The sequence below is a fragment of the Sorghum bicolor genome, chromosome 10, assembly GCF_000003195.3.
Source record: "Sorghum bicolor cultivar BTx623 chromosome 10, Sorghum_bicolor_NCBIv3, whole genome shotgun sequence".
NCBI lineage: Eukaryota > Viridiplantae > Streptophyta > Magnoliopsida > Poales > Poaceae > Sorghum > Sorghum bicolor.
This window is the reverse complement of record NC_012879.2, coordinates 46,279,400-46,287,172: the sequence shown is the minus strand read 5'-3', so window position 1 is coordinate 46,287,172 and position 7,773 is coordinate 46,279,400. Positions and strand designations below refer to the sequence as shown.

The 7,773-nt window shown below is 40.9% G+C and overlaps 1 long non-coding RNA gene across 1 annotated transcript; it reads left to right on the top strand.

Annotated features, from left to right (window-relative positions):
* On the top strand, positions 6,078–6,832 carry LOC110431370. The gene is made up of 2 exons (XR_002448869.1): positions 6,078–6,258; positions 6,546–6,832. It is a non-coding gene; the product is annotated as an uncharacterized LOC110431370 (long non-coding RNA).

The window sequence follows — 7,773 nt, the reverse complement described above, 5'->3', positions numbered from 1 at the left end:
AATGTCTTGTAAGTATGTATTAGTTGTCTCCCACCTATGAGCTCCAGATATCGAAACCTTATTAGAGTAGGGTGAGAGAGAAGGCAAAGCCACTATGCCTCATACCAAAAATACCACATACTTTGAGAGAAGGCATATACCATCACTGCCTTGGTAAGGATCTAGAAATACCACAAAAGAGAGACTAGAGAGAGTCATACAAGGAATCTCTGAGTTTTATTTGAAAATCTGCAAAAACTCTAGAGCTATAGTTAATCGAAGAACAAGAGACATGACGCCTGATTAGACTGTTCTATCTTTTAACTACTCAAGACAGAAGTGACGGTTACAAACCCCATGGTGAAAGGTAATATGGGTAAGTTTAAATCTTAACAGTTTACTCTAACCAGAGATGAGATCTTGTTTGAACGCATGTGTATTTTTAAGGCATAAAACCACTGTAGAAACTCTTGAGTCCATCTTTGCTCAGGGATGAGCAAAGGTTAAGCTTGGGGGAGCTTGTTGATGGTCCTTAATGCTTACATTTAACCGTCCACTAATCATGGAAAAGGATCCAAATGCAACCGACACCCAGACTTAGGGTTTTATCTGAAAAAAATTCCACGAGTTTTGGTGTTTGTCTATTTCTACAGGGGGTTATCAGGAAATACGGAGGAAAGGCCCACACGTCGGGTTTACATAGAGATATTAACGTGTCGCGTAATTTTCTATCATCTAGAAGACTCCAGAAGCCACGGGAACGAACGGGAAGCCGAGAGGGCTCAGGGACAGGGCGCCCGCCCACTTCTAGAGTCCAATCAGGAACGTTTCGCGGATCACGCTCCACCGACCTAAAGGATCAAGGAAAACCGTGCGATTAATGTCGGTTTGATCCGACGGCCCAGATTCATCTGAAAAGACTATATAAGCAAGGCCCCCTGGCCCCTGGAGATCATACCTCTTCTACAGAATCAAAGTTAGGGTTTCAATTCTTCATCCAAGTAGAGAGGATCCCTCTAGTTCTTCTAGTTCTACCTTTAGTTCATCTAGATCTAGTTCTAGTTCATCTAGTTCTAGTTCTAGTTCCTCTAGTTCTAGTTCTAGTTAGTTCTAGTTGTAATCTAGAAAATAGGGAGAGAGAAGAGGAGAGCGGAGGAGGAGCCGGGTCTGTCGGATCTTCCTCAACATTGTACTTTTGCAGCAACTGGTTCGTTCTTCATCATTCTCCAAGTTCTTCAATTCATAATTCCTGAGTTCTTTAATTACTTTTATTTACATTCAAGTTATTTATTGGATTCCCACTTGCATCAAGTGCTCTGGTCTTAATAACGCTAGAGTAGTAATTAATAGATTAGACGTGGCGTTTAGTCTTGCAATTACCTGGAATTGCACCCAATCCTGCGGATTGTTGTGGTAGCCTTAGGGTAGTGACAGCCCTAACAGTCGACGTATTCCACCTCGTTCGGATCGGTGTTTGTAGGACCGTAGTCAGACCTTCCTAGCCCCCTTCTCATCTCTTTCTGTCGTTAGTGCTCTGATGTCCCGATATAGATAATCTTGAAGTAATTCCTGATTCTTAGATCAAATAGAGAACTTTGAGGAAACTTCCTCTCTTCCCACCAAAAACAATTATATAGTTATCCTTGGGCGATCTTGGATCTTAATTAGTACACTCACGTTCCCTGTGGAAAATCGATACTCTAGAATACTCCCGGGTGAAGGCTACATCGGTATCCGTGCGCTTGCTGATTTTTCTGTTTGCGTTTAAAATACCCAACAACCGGGCGCTCAAGCCAGCGTCCGATGCCTATCGTCCGGTGCCTTACCCTAGCTGGGCCAGGCACTGTCTGCACCGGACGCTCAGACTTAGCGTCCGGTGCCTTAGCGCCAGCGTTCGAGAAACACTCCCGTGACTTCTCCAAATTTCCCACCGGCGCAATAGAAAATATGCACTTCATTTTCTCAAAAGCGCCGAATCCCGCCGAGCAAGCTCGGCGGGAGGGAGAGAGGAACCCATCCTCTCTCTACCTTCCAAACTCCACCTCCTTCTCAAAGTGTGCCAACACCACAAGTGTAAACCAACAAGTGTGCACGTGTGTTAGCATTTTCACAAACATTTCTCTTCGAAGGAGTTGAGTTAGCTCACTAGGTTCTAAATGCATGCACATGAACAATGACACCTAGTGGCACTTGATAACCGCTTAGCCAAAGAATTCCCCTCTTTATAGTACGGCTATCTATCCTAAATGTGATCACACCTTCTATGGTGTCTTGATCACCAAAACCAAAACCCTAAGCAATACCTTTGCCTTGATCTCCATAGGGTTTTGTTTTTCTCTTTCTTCTTTTCCAAGTTGAGCACTTGATCATCTTGTGGTCATCACCATCATCACCATGATCATCACTTGCTCCATCACTTGGCATGTACCAACCTCGTTAAGTCTACACACACTTAGTATAGAGGTTATTACTTAGGGTTTCATCAATTATCCAAAACCAAACTAGGGCTTTCAATCTCCCCCTTTTTGGTAATTGATAACAACCCTTTTTACAAAGATTTTCAATAAAATTTTCTTGGATTCATGTTGCTTGCCCAAGCATTTTTCCATGTGCAAAGGTTATGGACAAGTTTCATAAACCCAAATTGGCAATTGCTCCCCCTACATATGTGCTAAGAGTTTGGATTTGAAAGCTTTGCACATATGCTTGAATAGGAAATATAGGAGTCAATTTCTACCAAATGATGCTAAGGTGTAAAGAATGGACCTTTGAAGCGTGATACCAATCGGAGTTGCCAATATAAACCATCCTTAGCACCATTAGTAACTAGCCATTCATAAAACTAGAACACCTCGTGAGATCAACATTATAAACAAGGTTCTAGTACCACTTGTGAAACAACTAAAGGTCTAGTTACATTACCTATGCATGCTAGTTTTTCATTCCATCAATCAAACCTATAACTAGCATACACCACACAAGCAAGGTATCGGAGAGAAAGTTTCTAAAACTAATGCTAATGCAAGCAAACATATGTGATGCACATTCAAATGCAACATACAAGTTTATGAGCTTGCTCCCCCTACTTGTGTGCTTCAAAATTTTAATTGATCCCCTTCTTTTATCATGTTACTCCCCTATCTTAAATCTTTGGGAAAATTTCTCCCCCTTTGTCATCAATGACCACAAAAGGTGAGCTCAAATTTTAGATAGGTTAGTGTGAGACCATGTGAAGTGAGATCCTTTTACCAAAATTGGTCCAATCTAGATTACTTGCCTAAGATATTTAACTCGGTTTGATCCAAGGACAAGCTTCTTCACACCTCCAAATAAGAGTTATCTTGTATCATGTTGAGTTAAACACTTATAGCTCATATTCTAGATCAAACACTAGGATTGCAAGCCCATAAACATGTCATATGCTACCACTAGATCAAGTAAAGCATAGAAGCAATAGTGGTACCATACATGTATCAAATTCATTTGATTTTCATGAATGATCCTAAGACATGTAAGGAATGACTAGATGCACTAAACAAGTCCTTAGGAAAGATGGATGATATGTCAAACAATTTCACCTTGCTTTGCTTGAAGGAGAGGCATGTCATATAGTGGGGGTGCATCAACACATATTTGAGAAGTCAAGTATGTTCAATTCATTCCTTAGCTTGCAAAACCTCTTCTCATCAAGTGGCTTGGTGAATATATCGGCAAGTTGATCATCGGTGCCTATACTCTCAATGCAAATGTCCCCTTTTTGTTGGTGATCTCTTATGAAATGATGGCGGACATCTATATGCTTTGTTCTTGAGTGTTGAACCAGATTGTTGGTGAGCTTCATGGCACTTTCATTGTCACATAGCAATGGCACTTCTTTGAAATTGATTCCAAAGTCCTTCAATGTTGCCTTCATCCATAGGATTTGTGCACAACAACTACCGGCCGCAATGTACTCCGCTTCGGCGGTTGATAGTGCAACACTATTTTGTTTCTAGGATGACCATGAGACAAGTGATCTACCCAATAGTTGACATGTGCCCGATGTGCTTCTTCTTTCAACTTTGCATCCCGCATAGTCCGAATTGGAATATCCAACAAGTTCAAACTTTGCACCTTTGGGATACCATAGACCAACATTTTGTGTATGCTTCAAGTACCTCAACATTCTCTTTGTTGCCTTCAAATGACTTTCTCTTGGTGAGGCTTGGAATCTTGCACACATGCATACACTAAACATGACATCCGGTCTTGATGCGGTCACATAGAGTAGGCTTCCAATCATGGACCGATACAACTTTTGATCCACCATATTTCCACTTGTATCACTATCTAGGCTTCCATTTGTTCCCATTGGAGTGCTAATTGATTTTGCATCATCCATACCAAACTTTCTACTAGCGCACAGAAAACTTTCCACTGCTAAACAAGAAACTTTCCACCGGTATACAAGAAACTTTCCATTAGCGCACAAGAGGGTTTCGGTCTACAGAAAACTTTCTACTAGCGCACAAGAAACTTTCTATTAGCGCACTGGGAACTTCTCTCGCGCGCGCGGGACATGGCCGTCGAAGCCGAAAACCGCGATACGCAGTCCACGCCGCGCCCGGAGATATACGTGCGGACTCGATGTTTACCAAGTTGGGAAATATACCAAGTGAATTTAAAGAGTTGTTGGAGAGGTGTTTTTGTGTTTTTGTCAAAAAATAAGAATACCAAGTGGATTTGAGGAGTTATTGGAGATGCTCTAAAGAATGGATATCCCACCGAGCTAGCCTTCTGTTGTTGTCAATATTTTGATTTGTTTATCTTTTGTTAATTCGTCAACTTGGAGAGACAAGGCACACCCTGATACGCACTCTGGAGCGGATGTCGTGCCTCTGTCCGTCCACAGTAGGAGTCCGACGCCGCCGCCCATGGCCCAAACCCGCCTGCTGAATCGGTATGCCACACATATATATATGCAAACCTAACCCTAAAATCACTCCCCATTCCAAAATCGACCGCCGCCGCCACTCCTCTCCTTTCTGTTGCCGCTCCGACGAAAAGGAAGATGCCGCTGGGGAAGAGGATGAGAAGACCATCAATGGAGGTCCCAGGAACTTCTCGGCCATTCATCTGTAAGGTTACAGGGTGTAGGGTTCTGGATATGGTCGGGGGCGGATCTGCACGGTTGCAGGCCGACGGCCGACGGCCTCATGACCATGTCTCCCTTCGGTCTGTGCTGATCTTCTCCGGTTTCTTCAATCTCGTATTTTTCTAATCTGTATTTGTAGCTCAGTAGTAGTAGACTGTAGTCTTGTTCTTCTAGACTACCAATTCTTCTATTCAATTAGGTTGGAAATTAAAATAGAATCAAGGATTAAAATTGCATATTCTTCACAATGGGTAGTTTTTTTTACTGAACACAATGGGATGTATCATGCTTGTGTAGAGATTAAGTCTCGATTGTAGGAAGGTTCCTACCTGTGGTGGAGCATGGTCTGAACATCTAGTCAATTTGTATCTAACTCTTGCAAAACAATAGGGCAAAAGATTGGAGATCAAACAAATTAACTTGTAGGCTAGCAGTGCTCCTGCTAGCAGTGCTCCAAGGATCTAGGGTGATTTTGATATGAGCAGGTACTGTTGCTATTTATTTATGTACAACAATAGGAGCAAAGCCTTGCATGCTTTGCTTTTTTTCTCTGAAATGCATTAAGTTATGTTATCAATCCATTTTGTATATCTTTGCTTATGAGATTCAATGCTTCAGATCTATTTTTCAGATAATTAAGATTCAATGCTTTAGATCTAAGACAAAACTAAAGTGAAACTATACTGATTCAGAAACCAGAATTATATGGCTGAAATTTGAAGTGGGTTTGCTTGCCCACTTGACAACATTTTAAGCAGATGTGATTGTTTCAGAACACTAGAATTTTTATTGGACACCATTGATTTCCTGCTTGACAGTTAAATGATTTTCCCATTTGAAACCTTTTCCTGGACACTAATTGGGATTTCTTGGTTACACTACTCATTGTGTACTGTAGTATTGAAGTTTTATTCTAAAGAATGATACACTGAATGTTAAGCAATATTGCTCTTAGTTGAATATGTGCAATAGTATAGAATTAGCATTTCAGAGCTTTAAGATAGTAGTGTATCAACCTGATTGTTCTCATTTTTGCCTGATTAGCTATATTACTAATGCTACACAATTGTTTCATGTCTAGGAAAAACGTGCGAAGAGCAATCTCATTTTGTTTTATACATTTCGGAAGCAAGAAAAATACAAAGGTATAGAGCAAACTTTGACCTCCTATTTTTTAACAGTACTGGAATCAAATGAACTTATATAAGTTTTTTAACTAAAAGTTCTGATTACTAGGTATTAGACTTAGAGATGGTGTGTTCATTTCTTAATTTTGACACCATGTTCTTTGCAGGTTGTTGGACTCATTTTAGTGATTTGTGAAGTGTGGTGTGACTGACTGGAGTCCAACACCATGTTTTCATCCTTTTGGCATCATTGGAGTAGTGTGCTAATTCTATTAGTGGTATAGTGATCTATCCTATTGTTGCAGTGTCTGGAAATGTGCCCGGAGTGTTGCTACTGCTGTTGGTGAGCTGCTGCTAACTAGAACTTGCCCTGCTGCCATGCTGCTGCTTTTGCTATGACTGGATGACCAAAACTTACGCTGCCATGGTGCTGCTGTTGTTGTAGTGACTGAAATATGACTACTTCTTTTAATTTGATGGAAGTATGTTTGGTATGGCTGGTAATTGATGGATTTAATGGATGGATGTATGAACCATTGTATGGTTGTTGATTTATTGAACTATTGTATGGTTGTGTGAACCATTAGTTGAAGAAAGTGATCTACTGGCTACTGCTGTTGTGTTGATTTATGATGATTCTTTATATGGGCTTGGGTTGTAATATTGGATGTAAACTGGGTTGTAGTATTGAATGCAAACCGGACTGGAATGTTATTGGGCTTATGTTGAAAAAATAAATAAGTTGCTACTAAGTGGGGCAAAATTGGCTGGCTAGCCCATGGGCTAAATAGGCCTATTTGAAATATAATTGTAAAACCAGCCCATGCTTTAATTGGGCCGAATTTATTTTTATGACAATTATTTTTGTCGTACTATTTGTGCCACGTCATATGCCATGTCAGCTCCTTGGACACTTGTCATCATCTCGTCTAACGTATTATGACAAATATAGTGACAAATACTATTGTCATAATCTGATGACAATGCGTGCAATTGTCACTAGTAATGACAAATGGGTCTGTTGGTCACAAAAGGGGGATTGTGACCCACCTTCTATGACTACAACCATAACGTCACTGCAGTGTCATAGAAGAGGTATAGTGACATGAAAAACACTGTATTTGTCATAATTAGTTAGTCATAGAAGGTCTAAGGTCTTGTAGTGCTTCCTGTAGCCGATCCAGGTCGTTAGCGATTGCCACGCCAACGAAAACATGGTTTTTGTCTACAAGGAAACTTTTGAGATCATCGAGGATGATGCCGGCGTGGCCAACCTTGAAAAGAAGACACTTCTTGCCAACACATTTCTGAATAAGGGCTATTTTCTTGTTGTCTCACTCAAACCACTCAGTATCTAAACCAACAATGAGGGTCTTAGACTCCTTGCTCCGGACATCTCGCAGGAAGTGCTCTACTTTTGTGGTTGAGGATGTGTCTGTGACTAGGATTTCATTCCCACTGACCATAAACGTCTTTTCTTGGTCCATGGAGTGAGATGGGTTGTCATCAGGCTTGAATGATGAATTATTTTCT